Source organism: Triticum urartu, chromosome 5, assembly GCF_003073215.2.
Source record: "Triticum urartu cultivar G1812 chromosome 5, Tu2.1, whole genome shotgun sequence".
Classification (NCBI taxonomy): domain Eukaryota; kingdom Viridiplantae; phylum Streptophyta; class Magnoliopsida; order Poales; family Poaceae; genus Triticum; species Triticum urartu.
Window position 1 is genome coordinate 582,140,412 of NC_053026.1, and position 22,485 is coordinate 582,162,896.

At 53.2% G+C, this 22,485-nt stretch overlaps 1 long non-coding RNA gene across 1 annotated transcript; it reads left to right on the forward strand.

Annotated features, from left to right (window-relative positions):
• The first annotated feature begins 6,404 nt into the window (after positions 1–6,404).
• LOC125506123 lies at positions 6,405–7,985 on the forward strand. The gene is made up of 3 exons (XR_007282588.1): positions 6,405–6,954; positions 7,037–7,212; positions 7,818–7,985. It is a non-coding gene; the product is annotated as an uncharacterized LOC125506123 (long non-coding RNA).
• The last annotated feature ends 14,500 nt before the right edge of the window (positions 7,986–22,485 follow it).

Sequence of the window (22,485 nt, forward strand, 5' to 3'; positions counted from 1 at the left end):
GCGACTGCCCGTGCACAAGTTCGGGATACTAGGGTACCCCTACTCTAGTACACCGACACTGCCTGGTGCGGCGGAAGCCACGGCAGCGATGGCTGCGCGGTGGCGGCAATGGGCGGCTCAGCCGGGTGTGACCCGGCGAGAGCGGCGGAGGCCGCTTGCGCCTGGTGCAGCGGCTGCCACGGTGGTGCGGTGGCGGCGATGGGCGGCACAGCCAGGTGCGGCCCGTAGGACCCAACCAAGAACATGCGGATCTCCTGGACTGCCTGGGTTAGGTCCCGCAGCGCCCCGGACACCTCCTCCAGGGTGAGGACGGCGGGGGCGGGCGCGACGGAGGAAGACATGATCGAACCGAAGTTAGCTGATACCAAATTGTTATGGCGCTGCTAGAAGGAGGGCGCGAGAGGGCCGGCCGGGGGCCTTTTGCCCACGGCCGGGCAAGATGGAAGGGATTTCCTTCTTAATTCTTACTTGATTAGATTGATGCATCTCCTCTCTTTATATAGAGAGGTTTACTTGACTCCCAGGCAAGGCTTACTTGACCTCTAAACAAGCGACCCTTATCTTTAATTAACCCTAAGATTAACGTGTTATACCGCCAGCCCAGGCTATTAAGCCCGTTACGTACTCTAACATCCCAATTGTGAGCTTTCTTTAGATAATAGAAGCTTCGTTACCTTCGGCCAGCACCAACTAAAAACTGAATGTAAATCATGTGGACCTTTGGACCTTGTGTTGTAGTTCAGTTTAAAACACTAAGCTAAATAAAAATAAAATCTGCGTGTAGTCATCAAGCATTGACAATCAATATCGTTGTAACAACCCGTTGCCGTGGCGGCGATCGCCGGACGTGAGCTTAGGATACACAGTTTCTTGTGGAGAGAAATGTTCAGAGGGAAATAATAACGAATGTCACGTCACAAATTTTGCTAATAGAAGGTTCCTTGTTATGCTGGAAGTGCAGCCCAGTAGCTATGTCCTTATTCCTTGTTATGCTGTTGAGGGTTTGTCCGGTTTCAGTTTCAGAAAAATCAACTTCAAAGGGATTGTAGAGGGAAACAGGCCTTGTAGTTTTTTTTTTTTTTTGAGGGAAGGCTTTTGTAGTTGTCTTGAAAATATATGATGCGTTGGGAGGATGAAAAGGTTGTTGGGGTCGAGTACAGTGAAAACATTCCCCAAAAATGTGGTGTGGATGATGATTAGTTCGGGTCTTCAAGTTCAGCTGGACTGTAGTACTGTCATTGGTGTTCCAAACGCTCCCCATGCCTGCTGTTCTGCCCGCCCAAAGTGTCAAGATGCTTCTGAATTATATGGCCTTTTCCCTAACACCGCAGGTCGTAGCAAACCATGAAATTTGCCAAGCGATATATGTGCTATCTTTTCGAGTAATTTGGAAAGGAGGCAGTATTTTCTGGTCGTGCCAACACCAACCTGACGAGTATTATCGTTGTCTCCTCATTTTCAGAAAAGAAACACGGAGACAGTAGGACCTTTTCATCTGCCGATGCCCGATGCAATGCATGTACAGTACGGAGTGTTGATTTTCCTCTTCGGTTAGCGTGACGTGAATCAACAATTCAACCCTCGGCACAAACAAAACTTCTCTTCTGCCGATGCTCCACCGTGGCCCCCTTTCGCCTCCCACCAATGGCAGAGCGCTGCACCACAATGGCGTCTCCTCGTCAAGGCAAACGAGTAGTAAATGGCATCGGAAGTGCATTCGGAACCCTCCCTCTCGACCGCGACCGCGCCCCTCCGCGGGCGGCCGGCCGCGCCTCCCCTCCTCCCCCGCAAGCCCTCCCCCTCTCTCCTCTTCCTCCTTGCCGCCGTCGCCGGCGCCCGCCGCGGGCGACGTTGGCGGCGGCGGTCCCTAGCCCTTACCCGTCTAGGGTTTCTCCGGCGTGGGACGAAGCGCTCCGGGCGGTGTCTTCAGGCGGCGGCGGTCCTGTGCGCAGGCGGGGGCGCCGTTGGCGGCGGGGCTGCGCGGGCTGGTGGCGCCCGCCCGGCCCAGATCTGGGCCTGGGCAGGCCAGCGACAGGTGTGGCATTGGCGTGGCCATCAGGAGGCGATGGTGAGCGCCGTTGATCGGCGGGGGCTGGTGGCGTCAACGCCAGCCTGCTACAGCGTGGCCGGCGGGGCTTAGCCGGCCTATTTTGGGTCTGGCCGGGCCAGGGTGGCCTGGTATGCCCCGCTGCCGTGTCCGGACGGCTACCGCGACGGTGCCGGAGGCGCGAGCCTCCAGCACGACGGCGGTGGAGGTGGTTCCCTCCTGCTCGGCCTCGGTGCTGCTGCTCCCGTCGCTTGGATCCTTTCTCCAGTCTTCTTGGCCTCGTGGTGGTGCTCGCAGCGAGACGGCGTTGGTGGCGGCGCAACCGTGATGGCGCATGGTTGGGCGGTGGTTTGGCGGGTCGGCTCCAGTTGGCTGGTGGGGTTTGGCGTGCGGGAGAAATCCTTGCTGCTTCGTCCGGCTCCGACGCGGTGACACCGGCGGGTGCCACTATCCCTTCTTGGAGGGTGTCGGGAGTAGCTATCCCCCACCCCCCTCCGCGTACCGAGGGAAACCCTAGGTCTGGTCCGGGTAGCAGCGTCGTCGACGTCGTATCCTTTTTTGGAGGTGCTGCTTAGTTCACGGTAGATCGGAGCCTAGGGCTGTGGTGGTTTGTATCCGGAGGGCGCAGCGGTCGCGGGTCTGCCACACTTTGTCGAGCTGGCGCTGTTGGCATTTATTTCTTATTCTTTTTCTTTGGGCTTGATGTGCTGCTCGCCCCAGCATTGCGATGTGTACAATGGTGATTGCTTTGGAATACAAAGCGGGGGGAAACCCTTTTTGTAATGGCATGCATCAAATTTACTCTGACGCAAACATCTAGTACTCCTTCTCTCTCAGTTTATAGGACATACGTGTACCCCTAGATCGTCAATTTGACCAACCTAATACTCCCTCCGCCCGGGTTTATTGGGTCGCGCTATATATATATATATATATATATATATATATATATATATATATATATATAGGGTCACGATATTCGTCACCCTGGGTGAGGAATAGTTATTCTTCACCCCACTTTATTTTACCATCAATGCACCGTAATTTTATGTTCCGTAAGTTTTGTCTTATTTCCGACGCAAAAAGAGACCGTAAGAAAATATATAATCGTCGTAAAAAATATTTTATGTTATGTAAAATTACAAACGTAAAAACATAGTCTGAAATACACATAAACTGCAAATTTTCTTGTCTTATGATCTATATTTTTATTTTCTTATGTCAAATTTTACGTAGTGAATCAATAGAAATGTAACTATTTGAATTCCAAACGTAATTTAATTATGAAATGATTGTAAGATTACCTCGGGTGAAGAATAACTTATTCTACACCCTGGGTGATGAATAGTAACACTATATATTTAATTCGTTTCCTAACTATTCTTCGTGCAAGACTTTTCATGCTTATATTTTATTTTTGGTTCTAACAATTGGATATGCAAGACTTGCCATAGAATCAAACTATTAATGTTGACTTTTTTTGAATTGCTGCAGGTATATAATGTGCGTATTTTTGTTCCTAACTATCTAATACGTGTATCTAATACTTATCGATGAAATTATATGCATACGCATGTATGTATGTATTGAATAATTTTCTTTTTTCAACTATTAAATTTTTTGTTTTCTAATTATCTAAAATGGGTATCATATACTTACTAACGAATGTATGTACGTACGCGGGTATGTATATACACAATAATTTATTTGTTGATTAATTGCATTTTATTTTTGTTTCCTAACTATCCAATACGGTTATATAATACCTACAGACAAAAATATTGTAATACCCGATTGACGTATATAACCGGCTATATGAAAAAGGGTATAAAAATATTGTATATACCCGGTCGACGTATATACCCGACTATGTGAATAAGTGTAGGAAAATATTATACATCCAATAATATACTTCAAGTGGCACACTTGTATACCTGGCTGTACGAAAAAACATAAAAAATTATTGTACATAATCAGTCGACGTATATACCTAAAAAAATATGGCTACATGATGTACGTCTATCTAATTTATATACCCAACATATTTCAAGTACAAAAACATACTTAAGATATTTTGGGTTATGGATGTATATACCTAGTGATTTATTCAAGGTATTAGATACTCGGTGAAAAATAAAGGCGAGCAAATAAAAAAAATAATATCCATTATACGCAAAAGAATACCCCGCTACGTGACGTATGAGACATGCATGGGCTTAATTTGGTGGGTATTAAGTGTCCATATTAAGAAATAATTAGCAAAAATTCTTTCCTAATACAAAACTAATTAATTTATCAATTAAAGCTAATTAAACCCATTAAACTACGCGTGAAGGGCGGCTAACTAGCCATGCCATGTGGCGCAAGCTGGTTGGCTGCGGTGAGACATCTTTTAGAAAAAAATTAGATGAAGGTGTGGATTATTTTTTTAATGTATTTTTTTTCTTTTGATGGAGGTGAGGACCTCTAGTATTTTTTAAATGAAGTGTTATGTAAAGTAGCGCACGGAGGTGAGGACTCTATGTATTTGTTTTAATGGAAACAGGCGCACAACTTCCTCTCAAGCGGCGCCACAGGATGGCGCCCCAACCACTAGTACTAATTACACGTGCACACATCTTAGTGTCATCCAACGGTTTTTAGGCAAGGTGACCAGGCATCTAGGTGTTCTTTTCTAATATATACAGTTCAGTTTTAAACACTAAGCAAAAAAAATCTGCATTTAATCCTCAAGCACTGATTATTAATGCCCCGAGTAGTAGTTGTGAAGGGGCGTTGGCTATTATTTCCCTCTGGATGTTGCTGGTAGTGCAGCTGCTTGCTACTATTTGTTATGCTGACGAGGGCTGTTTAGATCCAGCATCAGAAAATCGGTTTTAAAAGGATGTTCTTGGAAAACCGGTTTTTCGTAGTTTTGCTTCCCTAGCACAATGCCCAATCTTGACCTTCCGAACGCCCAGCATCAGCCCCTTGCATTCATAGAGAATAGATGCTGCAGTGGTTGCACGGCTTTTCATTGATTGTCATCTCCTCAACCACTTCAAGGAAGTCTGACGGAGCGCGATAGCGTCAGCTGTACTGGCAATAAGAACCTGATCAGGAGGCAATTAGAAGCAGCAACAAATCACCTGCATCGTGTTTGGAAGATGGCTGCCCTCCATCTTCCAAATCACCTGCATCGTGTTTTTCATTTATCACCTTTCCGATGACAAGCTCCTTCCAAACAGATTTTGCCAATGTGGTTCACACGTACTCCCTCCGTTCCAAAATAGATGACATAACTTTGTACTAACTTTAGTAAAAAGTTGGGTCATCTATTTTGGAACAGAGGGAGTAAGAAGTACATGTCGAGTATATTCACCATCCTTACATTCAGAAGCTGAAGCCTTTGTGCAGGGTTTATACAAGGCCCAAGAGCTTGGGATGGGTAAGATCATGATGGAATCAGATGCGATGCAAGTGCAACTGGTCCAAGCTATCAAAACGGCAACGTATGACTTGTCTCCAAATGGAGTGCTCTTTAGGGAGATTAAAGCTTTTGTTTCTTTGAATTTTAGTTCCTTCCAAATTGAACACTGCCCTCGGGCCTGTAATAATGTCGCAGACGCTCTTGCGCTGTTTGGGTCGAAGATGGGGCAGGTAGCCCCAGCCGTATGGCCTGGTGTTGTCCCTACCTTTGCCCAGGTATTTGTGGCCGGTGATCTTGCTCGGCAAGTTGAGTAATGGAATGAAAGTTTCCAGTTCAAAAAAAGAGAGAGAATATATTCAGCATCCTTTCTGCAGACAGGGCGTAGTGCAGAGTTCATCATATGGCTATTGGCCAGAATGCAGAAGCATGGAATTATTCCGTGTAGGCAGCGCCAAGGAGCTTCTCTGTCCATTTTGTGCTGCAACTTTTCACCATGCTGTTGAGTCCCACTCGTTATGCTGTCGAGTGTTGTTCAGAATTTTGGATTCAGTTTAGGAAAATCGGTTTCTTTTTTTTTGCGAGGGAAAATCGGTTTCACAGAGATTGTAGGGGAAAACAGGTTAGTTTTTTATATGTTTTTTTGTATTGTAGTTTCTATTAAGCAACTGTTGTACTGTATATACTCTGGTGAAAAAAAATGATGTTTAAGTGTGCCATAGCGTGGTTGTTGTCTTGAGAACATGGTGGGATAAAAAGTTGTTGCGTTTGAGTGCAATGAAAACATTCAACAAAATCTCTTGTGGCAGTCGATAATCATTGGTTTCCAGGTCGTTACGCTTGGCTGGATTATACAATAATTGGTCTTCCAAATGGTAAATGTGCTTCTGAATTATACTACTCGACCAAAACCACCAGATTTTACACAATTATGCCTTTGCACCAACTAAAACCATTGCAGATGAGGCTATCAAGAGAATCTATACTACTATCAAAAGAGCAAACTAGAGTTATTTTACAACCACCTAAATAAGTGTACACAGAACAATCAAAACCCTCAGATCTAATCCATTTAGTTAAATCTAACAGTATATAATGACCCGATGGTCTGCCAGCCGATTGAACAGCTGTGATTTAATGTTCTGCCGCGCCAGACCATGGTCGCGCACTCCCCCCTGATGACCGATGTGATCCGTAATTTCAGGATCATCCTCAACCTCCCTCCCTTCTAATTCGCACAGATTTGCTCCATCCCCAACCTCCCCGACGCCCTACCGCCTCCTCCCCTCATCGCCGCCCCTCGGCAGCCGTCCGTCCTGCAGGCAGACTCTCGCTGCCGCCCCCGTCTGGTCTACCCGCAGACCCGCCGCTCCCTCCTCGCCGTCCTTCGGTTCTGCCCCTGCCGCCCCTCTCTCTTGCAGCGGAGTAGAAGCGGAAGCGCCGAGAGAAGATCAACCGACGATTCATTGAGCTATCCACTGTCATCCCCGGCTTCGAGAAGGTCGGCTCCTCTTCTTGCACATACCTGCATATCCAATAAAATAATTTTCTTAACTGATTGGCCAACTAAGTACGTTAAGCAGTAGCAGGAAAATCTCAAGGCACTCGAGGACGCAACCTCCAGAGCATCCAGTCCACGGTGCTCATCGGGAAGTTGTGCACAGCCACGCCGGAAGGCGTCGGCGGCTGCTGCCCGCCATCGTCTGCAGCGGCCGTAGCTGGAAGCACGACGCCGACGACCGGGAAAGTGCTGCTGGAGGTAGAGCTCCCCTCTTATTGTTTCCCACATCCCCTTTCTTTCAAAATTCTGAACCCAAAGATACAGATCCACCGACGTTGCGCTCGGTCATGAATATTGCATCCTTGCACACCTGCATCAACAAGATGTCTATAATATCTACCTGCATGCTTAGGCTAGCACTTGTGTACGCCCATGTTGCCGTATGCTTCCAATCGGTTCAGAAAAAATCCATCTTATATGTGCATACCTGTCAGAAAGCATAAATCACTCTGGTGAATCACTTTGGGAGTTCATGGTTGTGCCAAAAATTGGTACCAGATCACAGGTTGTTCGTCCATGATTTTCAAAAAGCAAGTACAAGATCATGGTGTTACTGAAGTGGGAAGACAATTGATCTATAACCCATTTGTGCGTCAAGCCTGCGTCAATGGTGTTTCCAACGATCAACTATCCCCCTCTTTTGTAGTATTGATAAAAACCGTGCTAATGTTGCTACAGTTTCATCACCAAAAAAGAGAATCCAGTTTTGTTAAATTAATTTGTGTAATAATATGTTCATTACTGAACCTGAACAATGAGTAGACAGATTATAGTTTCTAAAGCTTCTCTGTCGGGATGCATAGGCGAGAAGGACAATTGGAGTCGCCGGCGTCGCTTATGGAGCTCCACACCATTGCCCAGTTGTACAATAGCATGTGCAATCTTCTCCATTCAAGACTAATAAGTGCAAATTGTGAACTCTTTGCCAAACAAGAAGATATGAGGATCAGGCATATAGGCCCCAATAAGGTAAAAAGTCACTTTGGAACCCAGGTGCATTGGAGCCCTATTTTTTGAACTGTGCCAAAATGCTTTTTTGAAGTTTTAAAAAATTCTGAAAACAAATCAACATGTTTATATGAATGTATATTACACATGTGCACATTTTGATGCTGAAATAAGTAACCATGTGAGTTACACAAAAATGACAAAATCGTGGTTTTCTGCCGAGGTGCTGATCCACGGGCACCTATGTGACCGGCGGACCGGGTCCCTTTCGTTCGGCGGGGGCGGAGATCGTGCAAAGAGCGGATCGAGGCGATGCACGCGAGCGATTTACCCAGGTTCGGGCCGCACGGATGCGTAAAACCCTACTCCTGCTTTGTGGTTTGTATTGATTTCTTGCTCGGGAGCGCGGAGTGCTACAGTACACACCCGCAGCTAACAAGACCGAGCGTGAGTGTTCGAACTAGCTAACCCCCCTCTACGTTGCACACGGGCCTCCTTTTATATGCTCAAGGGGTTACCGACAGGTGGCAACGGAGGTAAAGGGCAAAAATGGAAAGGTGCTGTGGTAGGCACAGCTACCTGCTACAGTGTATCATACCTAACCCTGACGGCAGGGGACAAGGGCCTTAAATGCCCGTCTGTGTCGCCTAAACAGTGCGAAAAGGGACCGCCAGGGACGCCACCGTTCGCCACGATGGCGATCTTGTCAGCGCCGCTTGCCACCGCACGCCGCTGGCTGCACAGCCTCCCGCCACGTACGCCTGGAAGGGCCCCAGAGCGACACGTTGGTGGATGTGCTGGAGCGCGGGCCCAGGGAGGTGGCTTGCCGCGGCAAGCGCCTTGCCGCTGTCGTTGTCTTGTCGCGTCCGGGAGCTTGTCGCTCACCGGGCCTTGCCGGGGCGCGTGGTGCGCCGCGGCAAGTTCCTTGCAATGCCTTGGGTGGCCTTCCCGGCAAGCTCCTCTTGCCGGGGTCTTGGGATGCTTTTGTTAGCCTTCCCAGCAAGCTCCTCTTGCCGGGGTCTTGTCTTCTTGGCTTGGACACTTTGTTCTTGAATGGCTCCAAAGGAACCACGGAGGACCTTGGCGGTCACCCGGCAAGCCTTGCCGCGGGATGCTGCGACTGCCCGTGCACAAGTTCGGGATACTAGGGTACCCCTACTCTAGTACACCGACAAGGAGCCCCCGGGCCTGGGCCATACACGGTGCCGAGCGCTGTTGGGCCAGGCCCAAAACAGGGCACGGGCACGCACGGCCTAGGTTACGACGTATCTTACTCCGTATCCACCGCGCCCTCCCCGAACGGCACGCGTCGAATGCGGCGTCGTGGGAGAGATCGTGGGGGTTTCTTTATTCGGAAATGCGGAACGTCCGCCCCCTCCCCCTTTATAAGCAAGGGAAACAGGGGCAGTTCGCCCATTCGCCCGTTGCTGTTTCCAATCTCAGAAATCTCCGCCGCTCCCTCACCTTCCCAGAGCAGAGAGAGAGAGCAGCGCCCCGCCCCCCATCGCCGCCAGCGTCACCAACGCCGTCGACCTCCTCCACTGCTTCCGCCATGGCTCCAAAAGCCGACAAGGGGAAGGCCGTGAAGTCGACCGAGGCGCAGCGGCTCGCGGCGCTGCGGAAGGAGCGGGCAGTCTTCCCCCCCAAGCTTGGCGCGAAGGAGCTGAGGGAGAACTACTACCTTTTCTGGTTGGCGGAGACGCGCGCGCATCCGCGCACAAAGGTACTCCCCGCAGTCGCTTGGAAGAAGGCTCCGAATGGATACCCCTTTTTCGCTCTGTTCTTCTACTGCGGGCTCTGCCCGCCTTTCTCTGATTTCTTCTGCGACATCATGAATACCTACGGATTCCACCTCCTTGACTTCACCCCCAATGCCGTCCTGACCATGGCAGTTTTCGCACATCTCTGCGAAAACTTTGTCGGAGTCCTTCCCAACGTAGCCCTCTTCCGCCATTTCTTCATACCCCGAGTAGAGAGAGGAGAGCCTCTATCTGGCGGAATTGCCTGGATCTCAAGGGCCGGCAAGAAGGAAACGTATCTGGAGGGAGAATTCCGCGGCAAGTGGGAGGAGTGGAGAGCAGATTGGTGCTGGATTGACGAGGAGAATCCGCAGCCATTCACCACCCGGCGCCAAACCCCAGTAGCACGCGGCAGCGATTGGAGCGACGTGGCCCCGGAAGACGACAGGCTGAAGATTGCCGTCACCAGGATCTTGCGCCTCAGGCTTGCTGGGCTTACTGTTGGCGCTGTTGGCGCAGACTTTCTTCGCCGCCGCATCGCCCCCCTGCAGGAACGGGGGAGGCCCACTTGGGAGTTTAAGAACGCGGCAGACATTATGAGGCTGCGGCCGGGCCTCAACTACAACTTCACAGTCCTGGAGCTCAACGCAATGCTGCAGGAGCTGTTCAAATATGACCCCCAACATCCCGAGGTTTTTAGGTTGCCGGGGGGCGTCGTTCCATTGTGCAACAATTCCTCGCTCGACCGCATCCGTGCAATGATGCCGGAGTGTGACTCGCATGGAATTGTGCCAACTTGGCAGGAGCCTGCAGACGAGGTCGTGCAGCAGTTCTTCGACGACTTGGTGGAAGTGCCAGTCCGCGCCGACGAGAAGGACGGCCTCACCCGCGACACCACGGATGTGGAGTTGGCGCTCATCGCCACTAGGCTGGAGGAGGCAGCGGCAGCCGCAGCCGCGGGCGAGTTCGGATTCACTGTGGAGGAGGCTGATGCAGCGGAAGCGGCAAGCCGTGCCGAGCGAGGGGAGCCCACCGGTAAGAAGGAGCTTGCCGGGCGTGACGTCGAGCCGAGCGAGCCCGCCAAGGACACGAGCGGCTCGTTGGAAATCAACTCTTCTTCCTCCTCATCTTCGAGCAGCTTACCGCAAGCAGAGCCTCCATCCCCAGCAAGAAGGCGTCTCCGCAAGGTCGGTGATGTGGCGGAGCGGCAAGCGGGTCAACAGTCGCCACGCCGCGTGACACGCTCTACCGCGGCGAGCACCGTTGCCGCGGGAGCGCCTCATGCTGCGACGACAACTGGAGCGGAGTCTAGCCGGACCACCGCTTCAGTCCCTGCCGCTACTCGCGCCGCGCCGACAGCCGGAGCGGGGTCGTCTCAGCCCACCGCCACCGCTCCCGCCAAGCGGCCAAGGGAAGCTACCCCTCCGCCTCCTCACGCCGGGCGCGCGCCGGATTTCGACTTCTCTGCGTTCAGCTCCGACGAGGAAGAAGAAGAAGAGTAAGCTTCTCTTGCTGTACTTATAGTTCTTCAATTCTTGCTGTTTTGTCTTGTTTCTCACTTGCTTTTCCCTGAACCTGTTCCTCTTCAGGACTCTGGCCCAGAGAGCGGCGAAGAGAGCTAAGGCCTCGGTGATCGTCATCGAGGACGAGCCCACTGCGACAGCAGGTGGCGCGCCCGAGACAACCTTGCCGGACCCGGCGACTTTTCTCCAGGGCAGCCCCAGCGTAAGTGTATGATTTACTTTCTGCTGCGAGGCGCGCTTGGGTATTTGTCTTTGCTGATATCTGCTTGTTGACTTGTGTAGGAGCCGGGCAGCCTCACCAGGAGCCAAGGGAGAATCCCCCGACAAGGGAGAATTCTCTGGCAAGGGAGGGCTTCCCGGTAAGGGGGAAGTCTCCGGCAAGGGAGGGTTCTCCGGCAAGGGAGAAGTCTCCGGCAAGGGAGGGTTCTCCGGCAAGGGACAGCACCAGCGGCCCCCCGACAGCGGAGACCACAACTGCAGAACCTGGTGCAGGTACTCCTCTTACTTCAAAACTTCCCTTGGGTTCTTATTCTGATCTTCTTGAGTTTTTGCTGGATTTTGCTTGACTCTTCCCCCTTTTCCGGCCGTTAGATCCATCTGCTACAGAGCAGATGGAAACCGAGGTCACCGCCGACGAAGCAGCCGGTGGTGGCGATGCTGCCGGCGCAGAGGCCGCCAAGGCTGACGCCGCGGCAACTGGCGAGGGGTCCGGCGATCGCACTGACGGCCCTGAGGCCGCAGGAGCGCCAGGCGCTACACCGACCGCCGACCCGTCCGCCGCTGCCGCAACGCCAGGCTCCGGAGAGCCCCAGCTAGGCGTATACCTGAAGGCCGGCGATGACGTCTTCATCAATCTTCCCTGGGCATCAAGCTCCAGAGCGCCGGTCGAGGGGGAGATCTTCGACGGAGAAGTGCTTGCCTCCGCGGGGTTGACGCTGGTCGACGCGCCAAGCAGCAGCAGCAACGAGCCCGAAGAAGAGCGGCTGCTGCGGAGGTTGATGTCGCTCTACCGCGCGCGACAAGCCAAGCTGGAGTCCCGCGAGGCGCTTGTCGCGAAGGCGGGAGCAGACATTGAAAAGCGCGCGGAAGAGTTCGGGGGTTTCCACCGGGAAGCCCTCCGATCCCTGGCGGAGGAGCGGGAGCAGCTCGCTGAAGCGCAGAAGGCCTTTCTCCTCGAGAAGGTTGAAGCCGAAGAGCGCCAGCGACTTGCCGCTGTGAAGCTAGCTGCGGAGGAGGGCGAGCTGACGCAGCGGAAGGTCAATCTTGACGCCCACAAGGAGGAGCTTGCCTCGCGCGAGGAGAAACTTGGCGGAGCCCTCAAGCAAGCGGAGGACGCTGCCGCCGCCACCGAGGCCGCCAAGGAGGAGTTGAAGACGAAGGTGGCGCGGCTGGAGGCCGATCTCTCTGAGAAGGGCAAGGAGCTCAGCGCCGCCAAGGTCTCCAACGTGGATCTTGAGTTGAAGCTAACCACTTTGACCAAGACTCTGGACAGCGCCAAGAAGCGGGAGGCGGCCTTGAAGGAGGAAATCAAGGCCGACAAGGCGCTGCTGGAGAGTGCTGCCACCGCCCAGAACGCCTTCAGGGAGACCGTGACGCACTGGACGGAGAGTCTTGTGAACGCTGCCACGGACATCGACAAGGAGCTGGCGCAACTGGGGATGGAGGATCTCGGGTATCCCTCCGACGACAACCTCCAACCTAGCGCCAAACTCGTTCTGTTCTTCAAGGGCGTGGCGACGGCCCTTCAGCGACACCGGGAGAGGATCTCCAAGCAACTGGCTGACGAGTCGCGCAAGATCTGCGTGGGGGCCCTCCAAAAAGTATTGATGAAGGTGGCCTTCCGCAATCCGGGCCTCTGCCTCACCAACATCCTCAGGTCCTTGCCGCCAGAAGCTGATCTGGAGGAGCTCAAGGCCCTTGTCGCACCCATTGTGGACAAGGTGAGCGGGATCAAGAGGGTTGAAGGCGACCGCATAGATTAGGTCGCCCATTTCTTCTTCCCTTGTCGCTGTTTATCATGTCATGAAAACAATCTATTAGAGCTGCGACAAGCTATCTTTGTAATATAACTCTATTCTGGGCAATGATTGCTACGTTATTCCCTTTACTCGATTCCTCCCTTTGTATGTTTTTTTACCCTACGCTTTTAGGGAACTTGTGGTGCAGGCACCTGAGCCGCGAGCGCTGAGTGCGGAACGTCAGCAGCTTGCTGGCGGTGCCGCTACCGGCAAGAAACCTTGTCGCGACTAGTTGCAGCTCACTTAAGTTGTCGAGCGGACTCGAAACAAAGTAAGGGCGCTAGTAGCTCACTTAATTTGTTGAGCGGACTCGAAACAAAGTAAGGGCGCTAGTAGCTCACTTAAGTTGTTGAGCGGACTCAAGACAAAGTAAGGGCGCAACTAGCTACGAGTTGGTTCCTCTGCGCACAGGTTTTCCATACAAAGTGCGGTCATTCAAGGGAAATAACTTAAATTTAAAAAATTTGATTGCTCAAACTTTGGCAACTTAGCTTTTCTGTTATTTGCTTCCCGGCAAGGCGAAACTTTCTTGAACGACGCCTGGTCCATACCATCATCTTCTCCTCTCCCCCCCGGCAAACTTGTGGGCGAGGGGAACCTTCCTTTCAAAAAAAAGAAGAGACAATACAGATATGGAGCTTTACGGCTCGTTATTGCTTACCGTGGAGTAGGTGCTGCACAAAGTGTCAGATCATATATGCCAAAAAATAGAAAGCATAAAATCGACAAAATGCGCGGGGCACATGAGCTTTACTTATGCACGGGGTCTGCGCCCGGCTTTGTACAAAGGATTACATGCAACAGTGGCAAGACTTGTACAAAAGGTGGTTGCCGAAACAGGTTCCGGCAACCGCGCCTTACGGGTAAAACTTACGAAGATGCTCAATGTTTCAGGAGTTGCTCACCGGAAAGCCATCTTCGGTCTCAAGGCGGACAGCGCCAGGCCTAGTGACTCGTTTCACCCGGTAAGGGCCTTCCCACTTCGGCGTCAACTTGTTGGAATTCTTGGCGGACTGAACGCGCCGAAGAACAAGGTCGCCTTCCTCGAGACTTCTGGCATTAACTTTGCGGCTATGGTAGCGGCGCAAAGCTTGCTGGTAGCGAGCAGCTCGCACAGCAGCCTGAAGACGGTCTTCCTCAAGGAGCAGCGCGTCATCTTGTCGCAGCTGCTCTTGCTCAAGCTCATCGTAAGTGAGCACTCGAGGTGACCCGTATACGAGTTCCATGGGGAGAACTGCCTCTGCTCCATAGACTAGAGCGAAAGGTGTCTGGCCAGTGGCTCGATTTGGCGTCGTCCTGATCGACCAAAGAACCACCGGCAGCTCCTCGATCCAGTTTCTTCCGCACTTATGCAGCCCGTCGAAAGTTCTGGTCTTGAGCCCGCGCAGCACTTCAGCATTTGTCCTCTCCGCTTGACCGTTGCTTCTCGGGTGAGCAACAGAAGCGAAGCAGACCTTGGCGCCAAGATCTTGGACGTACTGCATGAAGGTGCGGCTCGTGAATTGTGTACCGTTGTCAGTGATTATCCTGTTAGGGATCCCGAAGCGGCAAACAATCGACCTGAAGAACTTGACGGCTGACTGTGCGGTCACCTTCCTCACTGGTTCCACTTCCGGCCACTTTGTGAACTTGTCGATTGCAACGTACAAGTACTCAAAGCCCCCGACAGCTCGGGGAAAGGGGCCGAGGATGTCGAGCCCCCAGACCGAAAATGGCCAGGATAAAGGGATCGTCTGGAGAGCTTGAGCTGGTTGGTGTATCTGCTTGGAATGGAACTGGCACGCTTCACACTTGGTTACTTGTGCAGTTGCATCCTGGAGGGCTGTTGGCCAGAAGAAACCTTGCCGGAATGCTTTGCCGACAAGTGCTCTTGCGCTAATGTGGTGACCACATATGCCTCCATGTATCTCTGCCAACAGCTTTTGTCCATCTTCTCGGTGAATACACTTCAATTTCACACCGTTCAGTCTTCTTCTGTACAGTGTCTCGTCGACAAACTGGTACATACTTGACTGTCGGGCTACTCTTTCCGCTTCTTCTTGTTCTTCGGGAAGTTCTCCTGTCTAAAGAAAACGGACAATCTGCTGCGCCCATGCTGGAGCCTGCGGCTCGACAACAAGGACTAAAGGCGAATCTGTTGCTGCGGGAACATCCGCTTCTACGGCAAGAACCTGCGGCTCTGCCGGAGCTTGACGTTCCCCGACAAGCTTGCCAGAGCAAAACTTGTCGGGAGCTTCTACTTCAACGGAACAAACCCTAGGCCTTGCCGGAGCATCTTGCTCCTCAGCACTCTTGGTGTTGGCCTCAGCTGCTGCGGGAACATCCGCTTCTACGGCGAGAACCTGGGGTTCTGCCGGAGCTTGACGTTCCCCGACAAGCTTGCCGGAGCAAAACTTGTCGGGAGCCTCTGCTTCAACGGAACAAACCCTAGGGCTTGCCGGAGCAGACTGCTCCTCAGCGCCTTCGGTGTTGATCTTAGGGACCTTCTTGGCGGCGACTTCGGGAAGCTCTGCCGGCTAATAGTCACCAGAAATCAACTTCCTCTTCTTGCTCTGTCCAGTTGATGGTGTTACGAACGGTTGAGTCAGCTTGAGCACAAAGATCCCTGGTTCCACAGGTAGCTTAAGTGCGGCGTACTTTGACAGGCCATCGGCAATGGCGTTCTGAGCTCTTGGAACATGTTCCATTTGTAGGCCGTCAAAGTGCTCTTCTAGCTTTCTCACTTCGTCAACGTAAGCTTCCATCAACGGACTCTAATAATTCTTGTTTACTTGGCGGACGACAAGTTGTGAGTCACCCCTGACAATGAGCTTCTTGATCCCAAGGTCTGCCGCGATCCTGAGACCGGCAAGCAATCCCTCATACTTTGCAGTATTGTTTGTTGCCTGCTCCTTGGGAAAGTGCATCTGGACTATGTACTTGAGGTGCTCTCCGATGGGTGCGACAAGCAACACACCAGCGCCGGCGCCTTGCAGCGAAAAGGCACCATCAAAGTACATCAGCCACTCTTTGCTTGCTTCCTTGACGGGGATGCTCGTTTCTGGAATTTCCTCATCTGGTGTTGGCATCCATTCTGCTATAAATTCTGCCAATGCTCTGCTCTGGATAGTTGAAGTACTTTCAAACTTGAGGCCGAAGCTTGACAGTTCCAGTGCCCACTCAACGATCCTGCCTGTCGCTTCTGGATTCTGTAATATTCTCTTCAGCGGAAAGCGAGTGACAACTGTGATCTCATGTGCTTGGAAGTAATGGCGCAGCTTTCTTGAGGCCATGAGGAGGCCGAAAAGCAGTTTCTGCATGCCAGAGTACCTTGACCTAGCCCCCTGCAAAAGGGAACTGACAAAGTAAACTGGGCGCTGCACCATTTTCTTCTGTATCTCCTGTTGCATCTGCGCAGATCCATCTTTGTCGGGACCAGAGCTTGCCGGGGAAGCCCCTTGCTTGTCGCTGGATGCGCCTGCCGTGGTTGCTGGCTCGTCATCTGCCTCCCTCTCTGCTACTAACGCAGCACTAACCACTTGATTGGTTGCCGCTATATACAGCAGCAACTTCTCTTGTGGCTTAGGTGCAACAAGTATTGGAGGGGAGGACAGGTATCTCTTCAAGTCTTGCAGCGCAGCCTCCGCTTCCGGAGTCCATTTCATTGGACCTGCCTTTTTCAATAATTTGAAAAACGGCAGGGCGCGCTCAGCAGACCGAGAGATAAACCTGCTGAGAGCAGCCACACAACCGGCAAGTCTTTGTACGTCCTTGACGCGTTTGGGTGCTTCAGTCTGCTCAATGGCCTTGATCTTGTCGGGATTGGCTTCAATTCCCCGCTGAGACACGAAGAACCCGAGAAGCTTGCCGGAAGGAACTCCAAACACACACTTCTCTGGGTTGAGCTTGAGGCTAATCTTGCGCAGATTTGCAAAGGTTTCGTCCAAATCTTGAATCAGAGTTGCCCTGTCCTTGCTCTTGACCACTATATCATCCATGTAGGCTTCCACATTTCTGTGTATTTGCGGCTCAAGGGCGACATGGACTACTCTTGCAAATGTTGAACCAGCATTTTTTAATCTGAAAGGCATTCGTACGAAACAGTACGTGCCACATGGAGTAATAAATGCGGTCTTCTCCTCATCCTCTTCTGCCATGAAGATCTGATGATATCCTGAATATGCGTCAAGAAATGAAAGCAAATCACATCCGGCTGTGGAGTCAACAATCTGGTCAATGCGCGGCAAAGGAAATGGGTCTTTGGGACAAGCTTTGTTAACATCGGTAAAATCGATACAAAGTCTCCATTTCCCGTTTGCCTTGCGCACGACTACAGGATTGGCCAACCACGTAGGATGGAGCACTCCTCTGACAAGGCCTGCTGCTTCCAACTTCTTGATCTCTTCTGCTATGAACTCTTGGCGCTCCACTGCCTGCTTCCTGACTTTCTGCTTGACGGGCCGCGCATGAGGACAAACGACAAGGTGGTGCTCAATCACTTTTCTGGGAACACCGGGGATGTCAGACGGTTGCCACGCAAACACGTCGACATTCACCCGCGGGAAAGCAATGAGCGCGCTTTCCTATTTAGGGTCGAGAGTGGCACTGATGGTGAAGGTACCACCAGTGTCGTCCTCCTTGGCGGACACCTTTTTCGTCTCTGACGGAGCTGCCATTGTCTTCTTACACTTGCCGGTGGAGCTCGGTGGTGCGTCCTCGACGGCAGCGCAGCACTCCGAAGAGGTGCGCTTGCCGGAGTGGGCATCAGAACTCTTGCCGGACTTGGTCTTCTTCCCCCCGGGAGCTTCAGCGGCAAGTGACTCGCGTTCTACTGCGGCTGCTGCTTCCCGGTAGATCTTGTCGGCACAGATAAGAGCATCTTTCTTGTTGCCGGGGACAGAGATGACGCTTATCGGACCTGGCATCTTCAGCATGTTATATGCGTAGTGAGAGGCTGCCATGAACTTGGCGAGTGCTGGACGGCCAAGTATTCCATTGTAAGGTAATGGAATATCGGCAACGTCAAAAGTGACCCTCTCAGTCCTGAAGTTCAGCTCGCTGCCAAATGTTACTGGCAACGTGACTTTTCCCTTCGGCTTGCTCCTTCCCGGATTGATTCCTTGGAATGTGCCGGTTTCTTCGAGCTCGCTGTCGGGGATCTGGAGTTTCTGGAGTACAGCAGAGGAGATCAGGTTCAAGCCGGCCCCGCCGTCAACTAACATCTTAGTGACCTTGAGGTTGCGGATAGTTGGTGAAACCAACATCGGCAAGCACCCGACCGCAGTTGTGCGATCAGGGTGGTCCTCAATGTCAAAGATGATAGGCGTGCTGGACCATTTCAGAAGTTTGCGCGATTCGATAGGTGGTTCTGCTGCATTGACTTCCCGCACCCACTGCTTGAGTTGGCGGTGTGAAGTGTGCAGAGAAGCACCGCCGTCAACGCACAAGACTTCTGTGGCTTTCTGAAACTCCTGCTCACTGGTCTCAACATCGTCCATGTCTTCGTCGTCGTCGTCTTCTTCATCGTTGTCGCGGCCGCGGGGAGGTCTGTCTCCTTGCCGTTGCTTGGCCTTGCCGCGGCGTCCTCCCCGGCCGGCGCGCTTCTTGCCGGATTCTCCAGCACCTCCTTGGGCCCTCTCCTTGTCTCGCCGCTCGTACTCAGCCTTTTGCTGCTGGACAAGCTGCTCGACCTTCTTGCAGCTCTGGAGGTCATGGCCCTTGGTGCGGTGAATCTTGAAGTACTGCTTGTCGGTGCCGTCCTGCTTGTCGGCGATTTCCACAGCCTGACAGTTGGTGCACGCGGCAACCTCCTTGCTGGAGCTACCAACTTTGGCCTTCTTGGCGCCACCTTCGTTGCCGGACTTCTCAACGACTAGCACCTCTTTGCCTTTCTTCTTCCTGTTCCGCCGCCGGTTTTTCTTTGCCGGGGCAGCATCTTCACTGTCAGATCCTTCTGCTTCGGTCTTCTCTCCGGGGAGTTTTCTCCCTTCCTCAGCACGTGCACACTTGTCGGCCAGGGCATACAGCTCACTGACGTCTCTGATCCTGCACATCGCCATCTCCTCCCGCATCCTGCGGTTACGCACGTTCTGATGGAACGCGCTGATGACCGCGGCAGGGTGGACATCTGGGATGTTGTGCTATACACGGCTAAATCTCTGAATATACTTGCGCAGGGGTTCTCCTTCCTTCTGGGCGAGCAGATGAAGGTCACTCTCTTGGCCATGAGGTTTGTGGCCGCCTGTAAAGGCGCCGACAAACTGATGGCATAGATCAGCCCAGGAGGATATGGAGTTGTCCGGCAAGTGCATGAGCCAGGACCTGACGTTGGGCTTGAGCACCAGTGGGAAGTAGTTGGCAAGGATCTTGTCGTCCCGCCCCCCGGCAGCCTGCACCGCGATGGTGTAGATGCTGAGGAACTCCGACGGATGCGTCTTGCCGTCGTACTTCTCTGGCACATCTGGTTTGAAATTCTTCGTGCTGGGCCACTGGACTTGCCACAGCTCACGAGTGAACGCAGGGCAACCTACCGCGTACGGCAAGTCGCCTGGTTCCCCTGGCGCATGCATGTCAACAGAGGGCCCAGCGCACTGGTCTGATTGACGTCGCGCTTCCCTTCGGCGCTCGATGCGAGTATGAGCGTCTTCTTGTTGTCGTTCTTGAAGAACTTGGCGCTGATCGCGACGAGCTCGCGGATCTGACGATGCGGTGGAGTCGCTGTCGAGGTGGATCCGGCGAGTCGGCGATCTCGGCCTCCGGGGCGGAGAGTGCACAGTAGTTGCACCCCCACCAGTCTTGTCGTCTCCGGCTCGTGCCTGGCTGGCTTGCCGCGGCTGCGACGTGCTCGGTTGCCGTGGAGTGTCGCCGTTGGCGAAGCCGATGAGACTCTGTATGGTTGCCCTCCAGTCGTCGACCTTGTCCGCCGTTGGAGGGTAGTCTAGGAGCAGCTGAGCTCGCGCCAAAGCTTCTGCTGCAGTGGCGGGCGGTGGTGGCGAACGGTGCGAGGAGCGGGATATGCTCGGACTTCTAACCATGTTAGAAGGAACAATATCCTGTCCAGGCGACCGTGCCTCGCTCGTGCCAGCATGTTGGCGTGCATGGTGGTCCTGAGCGCTCCGAGATCCACCAGCCCGATCTTGGTCCAGCAAACGCATGGTACCGTTAGTACCATGACGCTTCCGGTCCCGCGCCTCCTGAGACAGGCGCGGTGCATGTACGGACGCCGAGGTCTTGGAGTGCGCCCGGTCGTTGTGGGAGCCAGCTACGCCGCCGATGGGCAGCGCAGCCTCGCCCTTAGACCTAGCAGCACCGTGAGCTCCCTCGTCTACGCCCGTTCTCCCGCCGGCGCCCGCCCCATCAGCCGTTTGTCCCGGCGGTGGTGGGTAAGGCGCGGACGGAGCAGCCGCCTCCGAAACCTTCTTCTTCGGCGGCATGTTGATGAAGATGATGAAGATCTAGCTCGCGAGAACGCCGGATCTGGTTCACACAACTTCGACGCCCCCTACCTGGCGCGCCAAAGATGCCGGGGTGCTGATCCACGAGCACCTATGTGACCGGCGGACCGGGTCCCTTTTGGTTCGGCGGGGGCGGAGATCGTGCAAAGAGCAGATCGAGGCGATGCACGCGAGCGATTTACCCAGGTTCGGGCCGCACGGATGCGTAAAACCCTACTCCTGCTTTGTGGTTTGTATTGATTTCTTGCTCGGGAGCGCGGAGTGCTACAGTACACACCCGCAGCTAACAAGACCGAGCGTGAGTGCTCGAACTAGCTAACCCCCCTCTACGTTGCACACGGGCCTCCTTTTATATGCTCAAGGGGTTACCGACAGGTGGCAACGGAGGTAAAGGGAAAAAATGGAAAGGTGCTGTGGTAGGCACAGCTACCTGCTACAGTGTATCATACCTAACCCTGACGGCAGGGGACAAGGGCCTTAAATGCCCGTCTGTGTCGCCTAAACAGTGGCAAAAAGGGACCGCCAGGGACGCCACCGTTCGCCACGATGGCGATCTTGTCAGCGCCGCTTGCCACCGCACGCCGCTGGCTGCACAGCCTCCCGCCATGTACGGCTGGAAGGGCCCCAGAGCGACACATTGGTGGATGCGCTGGAGCGCGGGCCCAGGGAGGTGGCTTGCTGCGGCAAGCGCCTTGCCGCAGTCGTTGTCTTGTCACGTCCGGGAGCTTGTCGCTCACCGGGCCTTGCCGGGGCGTGTGGTGCGCCGCGGCAAGTTCCTTGCAATGCCTTGGGTGGGCTTCCCGGCAAGCTCCTCTTGCCGGGGTCTTGGGATGCTTTTGTTAGCCTTCCCGGCAAGCTCCTCTTGCTGGGGTCTTCTCTTCTTGGCTTGGACACTTTGTTCTTGAATGGCTCCAAAGGAACCACGGAGGACCTTGGCGGTCACCCGGCAAGCCTTGCCGCGGGATACTGCGACTGCCCGTGCACAAGTTCGGGATACTAGGGTACCCCTACTCTAGTACACCGACACTGCCTGTGCGGCGGAAGCCACGGCAGCGTGCTGCGCTCGGCGCGGGCGGCAATGGCGCTGCAGCCGGCTGTGCAACGGCCGGCGAGCGCGGCGGAGGCCGCCTGGTGCAGCGGCTGCCACGGCAGCCACGGCGGCGCGGTGGCGGCGATGGGCGGGCACAGCCAGGTGCGGCCCGTAGGACCCAACCAAGAACATGCGGATCTCCTGGACTGCCTGGGTTAGGTCCCGCAGCGCCCCGGACACCTCCTCCAGGGTGAGGACGGCGGGGGCGGGCGCGACGGAGGAAGACATGATCGAACCGAAGTTAGCTGATACCAAATTGTTATGGCGCTGCTAGAAGGAGGGCGCGAGAGGGCCGGCCGGGGGCCTTTTGCCCACGGCCGGGCAAGATGGAAGGGATTTCCTTCTTAATTCTTACTTGATTAGATTGATGCATCTCCTCTCTTTATATAGAGAGGTTTACTTGACTCCCAGGCAAGGCTTACTTGACCTCTAAACAAGCGACCCTTATCTTTAATTAACCCTAAGATTAACGTGTTATACCGCCAGCCCAGGCTATTAAGCCCGTTACGTACTCTAACATCCCAATTGTGAGCTTTCTTTAGATAATAGAAGCTTCGTTACCTTCGGCCAGCACCAACTAAAAACTGAATGTAAATCATGTGGACCTTTGGACCTTGTGTTGTAGTTCAGTTTAAAACACTAAGCTAAATAAAAATAAAATCTGCGTGTAGTCATCAAGCATTGACAATCAATATCGTTGTAACAACCCGTTGCCGTGGC